This window comes from Euprymna scolopes, chromosome 37 (assembly GCF_053919585.1).
Source record: "Euprymna scolopes isolate OS-2025 chromosome 37, ASM5391958v1, whole genome shotgun sequence".
NCBI lineage: Eukaryota > Metazoa > Mollusca > Cephalopoda > Sepiida > Sepiolidae > Euprymna > Euprymna scolopes.
Window position 1 is genome coordinate 10,051,178 of NC_136518.1, and position 17,166 is coordinate 10,068,343.

At 31.9% G+C, this 17,166-nt stretch overlaps 1 protein-coding gene and 1 pseudogene across 5 annotated transcripts in view; one reads left to right on the top strand and one right to left on the bottom strand.

Annotated features, from left to right (window-relative positions):
- LOC145261075 (uncharacterized) overlaps nt 1-17,166 on the bottom strand; it is a 203,103-nt gene that overhangs the window by 43,563 nt on the left and 142,374 nt on the right. Inside the window, exon 2 of one of the 5 annotated variants that reach the window (XM_080119250.1) lies at nt 9,084-9,243. The exons of the other annotated variants lie outside the window; for them this stretch is intronic. The gene's annotated coding sequence lies outside the window, so the exon portion shown is untranslated. The remainder of the gene's footprint in view (nt 1-9,083; nt 9,244-17,166) is intronic. 5 annotated transcript variants of the gene reach the window in all.
- LOC145261325 (5S ribosomal RNA) lies at nt 457-573 on the top strand (annotated as a pseudogene).

Sequence of the window (17,166 nt, forward strand, 5' to 3'; positions counted from 1 at the left end):
ATATTTATTGAAAAAATACTTTAGTTTTAACATTTTTTTGTGTGTTATTACGAAACAACAAAAAGAAAGAAAACAAATATTTTATTCAGAAGAATGAATTTAATTTAAACAATTAAGTATATATATATATATATATATATATATATATATATATATATATATATATATATATATATATATGGTGCCCGGAAAATTCGTACCCGGAAAACTCGTTCATTTCTGCTTAGTAAGAAAACTGGTCTATTATTATCATTATTATTATTATTATTATTATTATTATTATTATTATTATTAATAATAATATCAATTATTATTATTATTATTATTATTAATAATAATAATATCAATTATTATTATTATTATTATTATTATTATTATGTTGTTGTTGTTTAACGTATTATTATTATTATTATTATTATTATTATTATTATTATTATTATTATTATTATTATTATAATATATGGCATAATCGCGTTGACACACTGGTTCTCGTCAGATCACCGAAGTTAAGCAACTTTGAGCCTGGTTAGTACGAGACGGGTGACCATTCGGGAATTCTAGGCGCTGTATCTCGGCATTTGTTTCCAGTCGTCTTGTAGATACACTTCACTTGTCACTGGTATTTAACAATGTCGACTCAGGAGATGTGTGGTTGGAGATTGCGCACCTCCTGCTATTAAAATTTCACGTGCAGACACCCCTCGTGGGTATCCATAGTCTCTCAAAGACTTAAGGAGCCCTTTTTTATTATGGTTGTTGTTGTTGTTGTTGTTGTTGTTGTTGTTGTTGTTGTTCCCTAATTCGGTGCGTAGGTGGTATTTAACTAGTATGTATAGAGCAAAAAGAAAACAACAAGAGTGCGCCCCATCGCCAACGTATGGCGTCCGTCCACGTTTTGAAATGAATCACGTCCCGTCAGGTGAGCCACGCCCATCTTGTGAAATCGAACACCCGTACAATCATCGTCCATCTTGTGGTGTGACAAGACGAACCGCTCGCTCATCCGCTCATCCGCTCCTCCGAAGATCCATTCTCGCGCAGGAAAAGAGAAAATAGATGCAGGCTTTATGAGTATGTCAACGGCTTCTCCGCTCCTTTCGTATCAAATTCCTCAATTTGGACTAAAATTTATCGCAACGCGTGTCATTAAACATTCATAATGAAACAATATCAAAAATAAATAAATAATAAAATCAGTAAAATAAAAAACAGATATAGAAAAAATAAAAACAAAATAATATCCACCGAACATTCGTTTCAAAAAATGAGATTGTTTTTTTTTTTTAAATATGGTTCAAGTAACTTATAATATACTAGTATGGGTGCTCGGCGTTACCCGGATGTTTGGAAGTGTGTGTTGAGCAAAAAAAAAATAGTGAAGGTAGGCTCGAAATAGGCAGGTAGGCTCGAAACCGTGACGCGGAGGCGGAAAAGAAAGTGGAAGAAAACCTGCTGTCTTACCTCTACTCCATGACGCGACCGGAAGTTCGGAACGTTGGAATTAGTAAAGTCATTCCAACCGATACGATGACTTCCACAATACCGATGCAAAAAAAAAAACCTCCTTGTAGAAAAGTGCCCCGTTACGGGTGAAGGAATTAATGTTTTTAGCCAATTGTTTTATATTTGTCGTCCGAAGGGTCACGCTACAAAACAATATGGATCTCGTGAAAATCCGTCGCCTCTGTCGAAAGTTATAGGCAGACATACATACATACATACATACATACGACATACATACATACATACATACATACGACATGATGATGATGATGATTGCAACGTCTTGTCAGACGAGTGCCACTCCCTCAGACATTTAAAATCCATGAGCCCAAATGTCTGAGGGAGTATCTATACAAATATGATGTTACAGAGTCTTAGCTTTGTACGGCAGCTAAGTCTCTCTCTCGGTTCAAAATGCTGAGATCCAGCAACAAGCAAGAGCAAGATAGCCAGCAACAAATTAAACTGCAGACCAGCTTAATGCGGGTACTGGTCTTCCGCTTTATGGTTTTTTAAATCAGAGATTTGCTTCTCCTAGAAAGGTTGCCTTCGCCACTGCTTACGGGAGCCCTCTCTACCCCAATACACATATACACACACACAAATATACACGGTGCTAGTTGGCCGTTGACCCATAAAAAGAGTTCATTCGCCATACATACATATATACATACATACATATATACATACATACATACATATATACATACATGATGATTGCAACGTCTTGTCAGACGAGAGCCACTCCCTCAGTCACTAAAAGTCCATGTGCCCGAATATGACTTATAAGCCCTGCCAGCGACTTGCACACCCTCAAGCAGACATGACACTGAAAACGCTCACTGATTTGTATGAAACTAACAGCAGCGGAACCTGTATTATCGTGGGCTTTCATGTGATTAACGAAACCTGCCTTAGACAATAGAGCCCGATCACACACCTTACAGATCCAGAGATCTCCATGGTTGGGCGGCAAGGTTTGGCATTTCCTACATGTTCTCTTAAGCTTCGCTCGGTCTATTTTGGCTGCTTCATAGTGTTCTGCACTCCTGTATATCAGTGTCCTCCACTGCTTGCGATCATACGCTAGGGACTCCCAACTGTCAACAGGAATATGAAAGCTCACCAGACTCTCCTTGATGCTATCACGAAAAAAAATATACATACATACATACATATATTTTAACAGGCAGGTAAGATTTATATTATAGATATCATTTGCATTTTTGGACAACTATCCTTACCTGGGTTGTTGTTCTCGCAATGTGTTGATCTATTCTTCAGCTAAACCAGTCCTTGTTTACTTTAACCCCAAAAGGGTAGAGTTGGACATAGTGAGCTATATATGTGACAATGAAAACTTCCCTCATTTGGAGGCCTTATACTTCCCTTGTACTCGAATGGAAACAAGTATATTCTAACTTGTGCTATCAAAACCATGGCAGCGACAGCAATATCTACTTCGGTTTTGATTGACAGATGTTTATCGAACCCCAGCGGTGTTAAAACAATCGGGATGCACACGTGTAACGGTCAAATCTACTCGGCCGACACCAGGATCTTAAAAACAAAATAACATTTCAATCTCTTCATTTTTAATACGTATTCATATATATATATATATATATATATATATATATATATATATATATATATATATATGTATATGTATATATGTATGTATGTTGTATGTATGGGTGTATGAGTGTATGTTGTATGTTTTTAATACGTATGCCATGTGTGTTGTATGCATGTATGTTGTATGTATGTATGTTGTATATATGTATGCATGTATGTTATATATATGTATGTTGTATGTATGTTTTTAATACGTATGCATGTATGTTGTGTGTATGTATGTACATTTTAATACGTATGCATGTATGTATTTTAGAGAAATGATATAGATAGCTATATCATTTCTCTTTCTTGCTCGTTCTGTAACGTGATGTGACTGTTACTTTTTATCTATGACGTTACACTTCAAACCTTTCGGACCCACACGCCGTCTGGTACCGCCGCAAAGGAACATACAAATAAAACATAAATAGGAAAGAAACAAAAATGTAACTCGGCATTTTTTTGAAATGCAAATGAAACGCATTTCTTCTTGGTTCTTCAAAAACAACGCATTTCATTATATTTCCAACGTCTTTTCGCACACACATGTGCTTTTTAAAAGTCTCTGTCGCCGCCACTCCACGCCTTCTCGCCCTTGATTTTCACACGTCCGTTTTGCTTGGCGCGCACTTTGCTTCTCTTCCCACCGTGTGGAGTATTTTTCTATCCTTGACACATCAGTTCCCACTGGATCACAAAAGTTAAGCAATGTTGAACCTGGTCAATGCTAAATGGGTGACCATTTGGGACTTCCAGGTGCTGTATGTGCTCTCCGCTTATCTCTGCATTGTTTCCAGTCGTCCTGGACTTCTTCTTGCCGCTGGACTCAAGCAATTCCGATTCGGGAGAGGTGTGGTTAGGTATCGTGTAACCCTTGTCTCACAGTTACATGTGCAGCTGCCCCTACAGGGAGTATCCTTTGTCTTTCGAGACTGAACTGAGATATCGAAACCCTAGTCCCCTTCAAAGTAATCTCCTCAAACTGCAATGCATTTGTTGTACCGTTCCAGGAAATGAAATGGGAATGGCCCTCGTCGCAGCCGCTTTCATCTCCTCAATTGTCTCATAACGACAGCCTCTAAGGTTTTCCTTGAGCTTAGGGAATAACCAAAAGTCACAGAGAGCAAGGCCTGGATGATAGGGAGAGTGAGGCACTGTCTTGATGCCCGTCTTGGTCAAATAATCTGTGATTTTCTCTGAACACCCTAGGGACAAATGTTGTATAAATCTTCCACATCTTCAGTTCCTCACAATTGTGTGTACAGTTCCCACACTGACATCAATCTGTGTACTTATTGTCTCTATAGACACAAGATGGTCCTTATCCATGAAATTCTTTATTTGGCCAATCATCTCTGGTGTTCTAACTTTCTTAATCCTCTCACACCTCTCATCATCCCTCACAGACTCTCTGCCTTTCTTGAATCTCTTATGCTGCTCGAAACTGAGGCTCTATTCATGCAAGATGGTCCAAAAGCAGTTTGAAGCAATCCGTATGTTGAAAACATAAATTTATTGCATATCGTTTTTACTAAAGTCTAGATCTTTTAAATTCATCAGCTGTGACAATCAGGCTTTAGTAGGATTCATTCCAATTCCTGCTGTAGCTAATAGTTTGAACCCGAAATCATGAAAATTGGTCAGTCGTCTCATAAGATGCATAGTAATAACATCCTGAATTTTCTAGAGTCTTCGACAATTGTACTTTCCTGTACACATGCCTGCATAAAAAGTCTTGAAACTTATTGAAGTCACCTTGTATGTTGCTACGATCGCTGTAAAAATGGTTGCATGGTTGTATCATTCTATCGCTCCAGAAGATAACTCACTTCTGGTGCAGTCCTCTCCTAAAGCTTAACACGTCCTAAAATGGAGTATTGTTGCCACATCCGAGGAGGGACTGCTCGGACAAGTTTTTTTTTTTTTTTTTTTGCCTTGGCAGAGTTGAAAACCTGATTTGAAGCCTAAAAAAAGCGATAATCTTTTCTCCTTCCTGCAACCTCTTTTCTACAGAAGAGACGTCGTGAGTTTATATCTACTCTATCGCTATTTTCATGGCTAGTTCTCGACTGAGCTTCAATCTATAGCCCCCTGCAAGACGTTCACAAAAATCACTCATCTAGCTAGAACTACTGCCAACAATTTCCATTACTCTTTATCTAAATCTAAACGCAAATTCTATTAACAATTCTTCTTTCCTAAAATATACCTGCTTGTAGAACGCTATACTGCGCATCTGCTTTAGAGCTGACTACAACCGGGTCATCTTCAAGTCCCAATGTAAACATGTTGTTTACTTAAATAATCAAATTTAACTTCATTTCTACCACTACCGATCATTATGTTATTGTCTCACTGGCTACTTTAAGCTCCTTAAACCTTATCCTCAGTGGCCTCCAATCCTGTATAACGTAAATAAGTTCTTGATGAGCCGTTCCATATAAGTTATCAAATTTAACAAATTTTCATTACTAATGATTATTATATTGTCCAATTTCTACTGTACACTCTTTAACCCTTATCCTTGAGTGGCCTCTTAACCTTGATAATGTGTCGATACCTATGAAAAAAAAAAGAAAGAAAAAGTCCAATGTGAACAAGTTCTAATTGAATCGTCCCCCTAAGTAATCCAAGTTACAAAATTCCCACTGTTTACTATGCTAAAATCACAATGACTAATGTATACCTATTAACCCTTATCCTCGAGTGGCCTCTGGGCCTTGATAAGTGGTGACGCCCATGTAAAAAAAAAAAAAAAAAAAAGTGGTGGCTCCCTTGTAAAAAATGTTCGTGTGTGCAATATCTGTTGATGTGCTAGGGACGCCTGTGCAACTGACTGCCTATACACAATTCCGGAATAAGCCGGTCCACCGTTTTACCAAAGATCGGAAACCTTCCATTGTCGTCCTTAGCGACGGCGCTGACCGACGGTCGAAATCGTCGACAATCCATTACTATATTTTCTGCATGTTTGATAATGGTACAGAGATCTTATCCGCCATCGACGCTAACAAAACTCTATCCACTATCCCCCTATCCACTTCCGTCTTTTGCACGCATGCGTCATTATTTAAGTCGGAAGCATTCAACTTTAGGAGACTATGATTTAATCTCACTCCCCCCTCCCCCTCTCCCCCTCTCTCTCTCTCTCTCCTTCTCTCTCCTTTTCTCTCTCTCTCTCTCTCTCTCTTCATCCTTCATCCTTGCTCTCTTGTACTTTTCCTTTTTCTCTTTCTCCCTCTTTCTCTAACTCTCCTTATCTCTTACTCTTCCCCTCTTTCTTTCTCGCTCTTTCTCTATTTCTTTCTCTTTCTCTCTTTCTTACTCTTTTCTAATTAAAAAAAAAACTTTATAAATCTATTAAAAAATAATATTTCTTAGTTAATAATTTTACCATTAAACTCTAATTAATGTTCATATTAAGTTAACAAAAATTGTGACATTTCACTGGTGATAATTTTAAAATAAAACTATATAAATGTTCACCCTCAGTTATAGTATTGTTACGTATTCGATGCGACCGGTTGTTCAAACTGCGTTTGTCCAGTCTATATAATCGTTAATATCTACTTTTGTTGCTGGTATAAGATATATACACATTGACAGCGAAGTAAAACCACAGCACAGTTGATCTATAAAAAATATATTGCTTTTGTTTCACACCAACAAATTAACTTTTAATTATAAATTATTATTGGTGTTTTTGGTGTTTCTAAAAGGCGCATGAGGTGGGGTGCATGGTTGTGTCGGATGTCGAGCGACGAAGAAATTTGACAGCCTCGCTCTCTCTGACCGACTGACTGGCTTTCTCTTTGTGACGATTTATTTATATAGACATTCTCTTCCTATTGGAATGGTTAATATTGCTTTTGTCTATTGTTTCAATCTTTTGACCGATATCCGCTCATATATTTCTGGGTCAAACTATACATTCTATTAGATATAGTGGAAAGCCTCGCATTCTTCGCATGAAATCCATTTGCCTATGTGCAATCCATCGAATATTCTTCTTCTCGGAGTTGCCCGCCAATATCTAACAATATCTTGCTGTTAATAATTTTAACATTTAATTAAAAAATGTTCATATTAAACTATTTAAATTGCAATCTTACGCTGCTAACAATTTAGACATTAACGTTTAATAATGTTCATATTTTGCTATCATAAATTGTAATATTTCGCTGTTAATAATTTTAACATAAAACTATGAATAATATTTCTATTAAGTTATTAATAATTAAAATATTTACTATGAATAATTTTAATAATTAGCTAAAATGCAACACATATTAACATTGTAATAAGTTGTTATTATAATTATTAACGTTTAATTATTAATAATGTGCATTTCAAACTATTACATGTATTATATATTGTAATATTACTCTGTTAATAATTTTAACATTAATCTATTTATAATGTTCATATTTGGCTATTAAAAATGCAATATTTTGCTATTAATAATTTAAAAATTAAACTACGTAAACTATTACATAAAGTTATTAAAATTGTAATCTTTTTCATTTGATAATTTCAACATTAAACTATTTAATATGTCATATTTAGTTACTAAAAATTATAATATTTCATACTTAATAATTTTAACATTTAACTAATACAATATTCATTGTTGGTTATTAAGAATTGTAATATCACTATGTTAATATTTTAACAATAAAGCTAATAATAATGTTTATATTTAGTTATTAAAAATTGTAATGTTTCCCTGTTAATAAACTAAATTAAAATAATATGTATATACTGTTATTAAAACATGTAATACATATATATATATTTATTATTATTATTATTATTATTATTATTATTATTATTATTATTATTATTATTATTATTATTATTATTATTATTATTATTACGATAACGCGTGTGTTATTTATTTTGTGTGTTACACTTTTTAGTTTCGGTTTCGATTTATGCTGATGCGCCCGAGTCATATGGATATGATTTTTTTTTTAAATCGCAACTTTATAATATAAAAAAATCGATAAAACAACATAATAATATATCCAAAATCTGCAAGAATTAAAATATCATATTTAAGCGTACTTTACAGCCTGACTACGCCGGCCGTCCCTGCTAGCTTAGATAAATACTTTTGCAGTTTTAACAAAAGAGCTACAATAATAACAGAGCGTCTCCATTTACAAAGAACATCTACAGAATGCCAACATCAATACATTACATGTGAATGAGTTGCCCTGTGGAATTTACACAAGTCCTGCTAGTCTATATATAAAATTATACAAGATATTTTACTATTTAAAGTTGTAATATTACGCTGTCAATTATTTTGGCATACAATTATTAACAATGTTCAGATTTAGTTATCAATATTTCTAATATTTCATTGTTAATGATTTAAACACTAAACGCAAGCATTTTCATATTTAGCTATTAAAATTGTAATATTATGCTCTTTCTAATTGTAACGTTCAACTATTAACACTGTTTATATATACCTAAAATATTATTAATAGTAATAATAAGTTTATATATAGCTAAAAATAGTATTATAATATTATTAAAAATGTTCACATATATATATATAAATAAGTAGCAGGACCTGTTGACCGGCGTTGACCGATGGAAGCATGCCCCACTCTCGTAAAAAGTTTAAGTGCAGCTGTTGTAGGTAATGCCCAACACTCAACCCCTAAACCCCAATCTCTTCGTATTAAGAGCAGCTTTTGGAAGTGACACTCCCAACATTCTCATGCTAAGAATGGTTTTTGGAATGTACACCCCTAACCTACAGCTATTAAGGACGGATGTCGCAATAGACACTCCATTTTGTGAGGGAAGGGTTGTCAAAGTATCTGCCCCAAATTTATTCTTGATAATCGATGTCATGATCCCCACGGGTAAATACTATGAACCGACTTTGTGATTTTGGGTGTGCAGTATCTGTCGGAAAAAAATGTAAATGTTTTGGTACTTACGTAATTTTTGTTACCATGCTAAAATAATGTTATTATTTTGAAACCATTCTGAACATGTTAGCGGAGAGTGTTTTGTAAGCAATCCGTGTTTGTAAGATATCCGTGTTGATCTTTAAGGTCCCCTTTTAGTCATAGGGTGTGCGTCGATCAGGGAAAAAAACTGTAAAATAAAAAGAAAAGCGAACGTCGGTGACTACATTGCTGAGAAACTTCTATTAAATATTAGTTTTTTATAACGCAAATAGTTAACAAATACGTATGCAAACCAAAATTTGTTTTAGTTTATTAATTTCGTAACTGTATTTTCTATAAAATAACTTTTTGCTTTAATCACTTCTCGATTTAACCCCACGAGGTTTTTTATTCTAATAGTAAAAAATAAAGTTATATTGATTAATATTTTAAAAAGTACCTATTCGCATACAATGATAATGCGTTTCTTTTTTATGTAAGTGCAAATATTCGCAAATAACGTAGGTAATCGATAATGATTGCTTTTTTAATCGAAAAACTACTTATTTGTGGACAATGTAAATGCAGTATTGGTTCTCCTACTCCCATATATATATATATATATATATATATATATATATATATATATATGTATATGTATATATATATGTATATATATGTATATGTATATATGTATGTATATATATATATATATATATATATATATATATATATATATATATATATATATATATATTCCAAGGTCATCATGATTCGTTACACTATCGAGGAGCGGATATTTATCGTAGAGTCGTATTCTCAGTTGAATGAGTCAATATCAGAAACTCAAAGAGAATTTCGACGAAACTTCAACACAAGAAATTCCCCTACTCCCAATGCAATAAAAGCTATGGTGGCTCGATTTCATGAGAAAGGGTCTGTATGTGATCTCCCTAAATCTGGTAGACCCCGTACGGCAAGAAGTTATAATAATCGTCAGAGATTAGCAGAGAGTGTGGCCGAGGATCCATCCACATCCAGTAAGAAGGAGATCAAGTCAAATTGGGGTCTCTCGGTCAATGTGGTTCCAGCAGGATGGTGCAACGGTGCATACGGCACGAGAAACATGAAACCGAATAATTTCTCGTGGCTGTTAGATAAATTGGCCACCCCACTCGCCAGATCTCACATGTGTAGATTTCTTCCTTTGGGTTTACCTCAAAGAGCAGGTATACGCAAATAAACCAGCCACAATAAATGCCCTTAAAACAATATACAGGAGGAAATTAGGGCTATAAGCCCTGAAACATTAAGTGATGTGCTGGACAATGCCCTGCAGAGAGCACAAGAGTGTGAAAATGAAAATGGTGGACATTTGAGTAACATCATTTTTCATAACTAAAATTAGACCTTGTGAAAAAACATACCCTAAATTAAGTTGTTTAAATAAAATTAGAATAAGTAGACTATTATATCATACTATATCTCAAACAATCACGGAGAGGCTCATTTACCTACATATGAAAACTGGTAAGCATAACTTAAATATTGAGGAAGTTAATCAAATTTAAAATCCGTTAGCTTCTTTTGGAACACCATATATATATATATACACACACATATATATATATATATATATATATATATATATATATATATATATATATATATATATATATTGGAGTGTTGTATTTTTTTTATATTTTTAGAAATAATTATACAACACTGTAAATTTCAATCATTGTGAATTTGGTACTTGTGCATATTTTGAACCAGGCGTAACTCAGCGTCCGATCTGTTTCTGGGGTTAGATTGTAATGTGACGTAAGATGTCGATCAGCCAATCAATGCACTGCAAAGTAGCGGACGAACTTTTCGAAATAAAAACTGGACGGAAATAAAAATCAGTAAATTTATTAAGCAGCACACGCCTGTAACAGACCTTTTTTGTGAAAATTGTAAAAAAAAAAATTTCTTTTTAAAGTGAATATATCAAGTTTGGAAAACTAATCGCTGACGGCGAAACAATCGTTCTCATATTGTCAAGAACACAAATAATTAATTGCTGTATATAAAAAAAGCGACTGCGTTTTCTGTGGCGAGAAGTGCATCATCGACAAAAAGAAAAGCCTCCCATGTTAAGAACGGTTATCGAGATTCACACTCTCCAACCCACTCATTTTAAAAACTGCTTTCTGGAAAACAAAAAACACTCCCCAACCTCCCAAAGTTAAGGACGTCTTTCGGAATAGATAACCCTCCCCCAAGCTACCCATGTTAAGAACCACCCTTTAAAAAAACATAATTTAATCTTTTTATTTTAAAAAATAGTTTCGTTAATTGTTACAAAAAAAAAATCTTTTTATTTTAAAAATAAGTTTCATTGATTGTTAGAAAAAAAAACAATTTATTAATCTTTTTTATTTTAAAAATAAGTTTCGTTAATTGTTACAAAAAAAATCTTTTTATTTTAAAAATAAGTTTCCTTGATTGTTAGAAAAAAAAAACAATTTATTAATCTTTTTTATTTTAAAAATAAGTTTCGTTAATTGTTACAAAAAAAAATCTTTTTATTTTAAAAATAAGTTTCGTTGATTGTTAGAAAAAAAAAACAATTTATTAATCTTTTTTATTTTAAAAATAGTTTCGTTAATTGTTACAAAAAAAAATCTTTTTATTTTAAAAATAAGTTTCGTTGATTGTTAGAAAAAAAAAACAATTTATTAATCTTTTTTATTTTAAAAAATAGTTTCGTTAATTGTTACAAAAAAAAATCTTTTTATTTTAAAAATAAGTTTCGTTGATTGTTAGAAAAAAAAACAATTTATTAATCTTTTTTATTTTAAAAATAAGTTTCGTTAATTGTTACAAAAAAAAACAATTTGCAGTAAAGAAAAAAGTATTATATTACAAATAAAATAAAACAAAAGACTGTTACTGTAGGTCGTTGTTTTTTGTTTTGTTTCATTTATTCTGTTTACATGTTTCTTTCAATTTTTTTTTCTTGTTTTTAGCAGAATTTGTTACGTTTTCATTATCGGCGGCGCTCGGCGGAGCTCGGCGGAGTTCGGCGGAGTTCGGCGGTCAACGTCGTGTTCCGAGCAACGCCAATCGGACGTTAAGTTACGTCTTCATTAAATTATGCACAAGTACGTGAATTTATTAAAACTGTCCTTAGGAAATTAAATATGTAAAATAAATTGGTGCGTACCGCGCTATTTATGCATGTTCAAGGTAGATTTAAGTTTTACAATATATTTGTTTTGTTTTTTAATAAATTGTTAGGTGTGTCTCAAGTAATGAGAGGTGTGTTCGAATGAAGCGTCTCTTTCTCCCCTCCATTACTCTCTCTCTCTCTCTCTCTCTCTCTCTCTCTCTCTCTCTCTCTCTCTCTCTCTCTGTCGCTACCGTGTTCCAAAACGCGTTAATGTTGTTAAAGTCAACAATCAAGGCGAATTACGTGCTTGGAAGAAGGATTATTTTTTGTGTGTGGATTGTAATATTTTCACAAATAAACAATAAAATGTAAGAGTATATCAGCGGGAAAATGTCCTGCAATATACTGAAATAAAACGTAAGAATATTGTGTACATACAGCAAATGGCGCCTTGATTTAGTTTCAGACTGTTCGCTTAATGGCTGAATAACAGAATGTTGGAATTGTAGAATGAGTATATCTCCTCCAATCAATGGCACCGGATATTTACAAGGGAAAAATTATTTGTGTCGGATGGAAGGGGTAAGAATATGCTTTTGTGTAGGGGATCATTAGTCATTTAATAGCGGTTAATACGCAGAAAAGTAAGAAAAAGTGTAAATGCACTCGGTGTATAATGGTGTCGTAAGAGGACTCAGTATTGAGAGGGTGAAATTTTAGCTACTTCCTTTGTATGTTAGGACGATGAAGGTTATGGTGCTCCTTGGAATAAAAGTAATGTTTTAATATTACGAAGTAATGTGTATGTCATTGTGGTGGATAACGTAATGACTAATCTGTGTGCCAGCTGTTGTCAGTTTCGCACAGAGAGAAAAAAATGCGTCTACTTTATTATATACAAGGTAGTGATATTTATATGTTAATTATATGCCTAAACTATATAAATTTTCACATGAAGCGTTAATAATTTTACTATTAAACTATAATTATCGTTCATATATATATATATAACTATTTCATTTATTCACATAAATTTACTATACGAAAGTATAGATTTATGCGTAAACTTTAAGTATTTACTTCAAAAGTGCTCAATACATAGGTAGAGCTAGTTAGTAATTTATAAAATATATATGGTGATTAAGCTACACTGAATATTCTGCGTTTCATCCAACTATAGGATTCGTCAGGCTTATGCGCATAAGCCTGACGAATCCTATAGTTGGATGAAACGCAGAATATTAAGTGTAGCTTAATCGCCATATATATTTTATAAATTACTATATATATATATATATATATATATATATATATATATATATATAGCTAGTAAAATTGAAAGATTTCGCTCGTAATAATTTTAACATGAAACTATTACAACTGTTCATATTTATTAAAAGTGTAATGTGTCGTTGTTAATAATTTTAACATTAAATATTAGCAGTGTTTTTATTGAGCAGGGTTCATATTTATTTATTAATAATTAAAATATTTCGTTCTTAATAATTTTAACGTTAAAATATTAGCAGTTAATATTTAGTCATTAATAATTAAAATATTTCGTTCTTAATAATTTTAACGTTAAAATATTAGCAGTTAATATTTAGTCACTAATAATTAAAATATTTCGCTGTTAATAATTTTAACATTTAAATATTAACAGTGTTTATATTTAGTTATTAATAGTTAGAATGTATACCACCATTTCAACTATTCATAAAGTGCATTTAACTTAATCTTAATCGCCATATATATTTTATAAATTACTATATATATATATATATATATATATATATATATATATATATATATATATATATAGCTAGTAAAATTGAAAGATTTCGCTCGTAATAATTTTAACATGAAACTATTACAACTGTTCATATTTATTAAAAGTGTAATGTGTCGTTGTTAATAATTTTAACATTAAATATTAGCAGTGTTTTTTATTTAGCAGGGTTCATATTTATTTATTAATAATTAAAATATTTCGTTCTTAATAATTTTAACGTTAAAATATTAGCAGTTAATATTTAGTCATTAATAATTAAAATATTTCGTTCTTAATAATTTTAACGTTAAAATATTAGCAGTTAATATTTAGTCATTAATAATTAAAATATTTCGTTCTTAATAATTTTAACGTTAAAATATTAGCAGTTAATATTTAGTCATTAATAATTAAAATATTTCGTTCTTAATATTTTTAACGTTAAAATATTAGCAGTTAATATTTAGTCATTAATAATTAAAATATTTCGCTGTTAATAATTTTAACATTTAAATATTAACAGTGTTTATATTTAGTTATTAATAGTTAGAATGTATACCACCATTTCAACTATTCATAAAGTGCATTTAACTACATACCAATGAATGGTTTGACTAAGATACTTACGGACTTTAAAGGCGGGCGAACAAAAGATATATCTGCCTTACTTAAAAAATGCTAGTTTTATTTTTGATGTCTTTAAACCACCACACACTCTTTTTGCTTATGAAGAGACTTTGTTTTATAAAATAAAATGATAAAATTATTGTCCAAGACGTATTGTCTATTTCAATAAAAACATCGTTTCCGAAACGATCGTACAATTTATTGGTTTTGTTTGTTCTTCCTTTTGAAACCGATTTTAATTATAAATTATGAATCATTTTACTCAATATATATATAATATTAGCAGTGTTTTTATTTAGCAGGGTTATCCTGATGCTTTTGAATCGTTTAAGATAAACCAGATTATATTGATAAAGGAAATCCAAAACTATATTAGCAATGTATAAATGTATTTATAATTACATATAATAAATTTATATAGTATAAAAAAAAAAAAAAAATGTATATATGTAAAAATAAAATATTTTTAACCTTTATATATCTAATTTTAAATAAATAAGAATGTAAATATACAAACTACTAACTATAGTGGGGGTGATAAGTAGTTAAATGGATTAATCCAAATCTTATAAATACAAGAATGATAAATTAAAAAATTAAAAAATGTATCCATTTTAAATGTGGAAATTGATGAATCGCACAGGTAAGAAATTCATTTTTATACTATGAAAAGGTTAGTAATTACAATTAAGAATAGGAAATTGGGGAAAAAAAAAAAAAAAAAATTTTTGTAACTTGTCTTCTTCCTAAGATTAAGGGTGGTGGTGTTTGATCAACACTGCTGGGGAGCCATGATGTAATACACTGTTTTGTTTTTAAATCCCCGAAACAGTGTTTCATGGTAAACAACTGATGATCCCTTAAAAAATATAAAAATTGGTATTATAGTAAATTTGAGAGTTGATGCAGTGATTGCAGGTGATTAAATGACTTACTGACTAGATGTTTTTTTAATGAATGATAAAAAATAATTTTTTGTGTGGTTTCAAATGTTAAAAACTTCAAAGACTATATATATATATATATATATGTATATATTAACAATTGTAATATTTCACTGCTAATAATTTTATCATGTTTGCATTTAGTAATTTAATATTACAATGTTTCACTTATAATAATTTTAACATGAAACTATTAATAGTGTTTATATTTAACTATTAATATGTTAATATGTCGCTGGTAATAATGTTAACATTAAACTATAAATAATGTTTATATTTAGCTATAAAATATTGTAATACGTCTCGGTTAATAAACAATTAATAATGTTTATATTTGTCTATTAAAAACTGTAATATTCCGTTGTTAATAATTTGAATAATTAATAACATTAACTAATTATAACGATCACATTTTGCCATCGACAATTATAATACGAGCATCGTTTCAAAAGTAGGGCCTCCTATTTGGAGACGGGGATGCTGTCATTAAAGCGCGTAACCTTTTGTGTTCCTGAGTTTTATTTACTACATAGTTACCACCATTCTCAATGTACCTTTGCTAGCGTTAGGGTGGTTACTCTTACGTGCACAACGCGGTTTTTCATTCACATCTCTGCCGCAACTCTGAAATCGAAAAATTCATTTCCTAACTGTGCTGACATCAACTGCATCGGCATCGTAAAGGTCAACAGGCGCCGGTGAGTGTTGATCGGTTCTATGTTTTCTGCATGGAAGAATTCAATGACAGATCTCTGCTTCCGACGCGCGTTAATTGCAGGGTCTGTTTTCTTAGAGTTTTACACGGTCAATATCTGCAACAGAGAGTTGAAAGTTTTAAGTCATAAATGCATAAGTTCAGTCAGCATAACAATGTAATTTGATCAATACGAACAAAATAAAATATAGGAGGCATTACTTGTAGAACTTCCATCGTATTTTGCTATTAATTAATGATATCATTTAGTTCTTAATAATGTTTACTTTATCTAGGTTAATTATTTAACTACTAGTGTTGCATAGTGTGGTTTCATATTAAAGAGATGACGCGGGGGTTCATACTGGGGCCATATGATACACGAATGACGTTGATGATGAGAGGGAGAGATTACATTTATACATATACAGTTCTGGGGATTCTTGGGATTTCATCTAGATACTGAATGGAGCTGTACACAAGAGGAAGGGGAGATGCATAATCCTCGAAGGCTTACACAATGTTCATCACAAATGGTGAACACATTACCTTTTGGGTGTTGAAAGATGACGCATGACAACAGTTACAAAAGCACAATGATGATTCTTTATTCATTGGACCGGTCGAATGATGATGACGTCATGAATTCACTTGTATCTACATGGTTAATCTTCTACCCTTCGCTTCCAAAGGGTCAGCTGACCTCTGACTGCCAACTGACTGACTCTCAACTTTCTCTCTGACTGACCGGTCTGATCTGACTAACTCTAGCTCCTATACCGAGAACCCCCCTTCGACTATGACGTCAGAAGTGTGTTTCTCAAACGTGACCAATTCACGTGGCTATACATGTTTTTCCAAACACACTTTTCACTTTTAATAATAAAAGAATTCTCGACATATAATTCTAACCTATTTTTAACAATATATTTTTAATT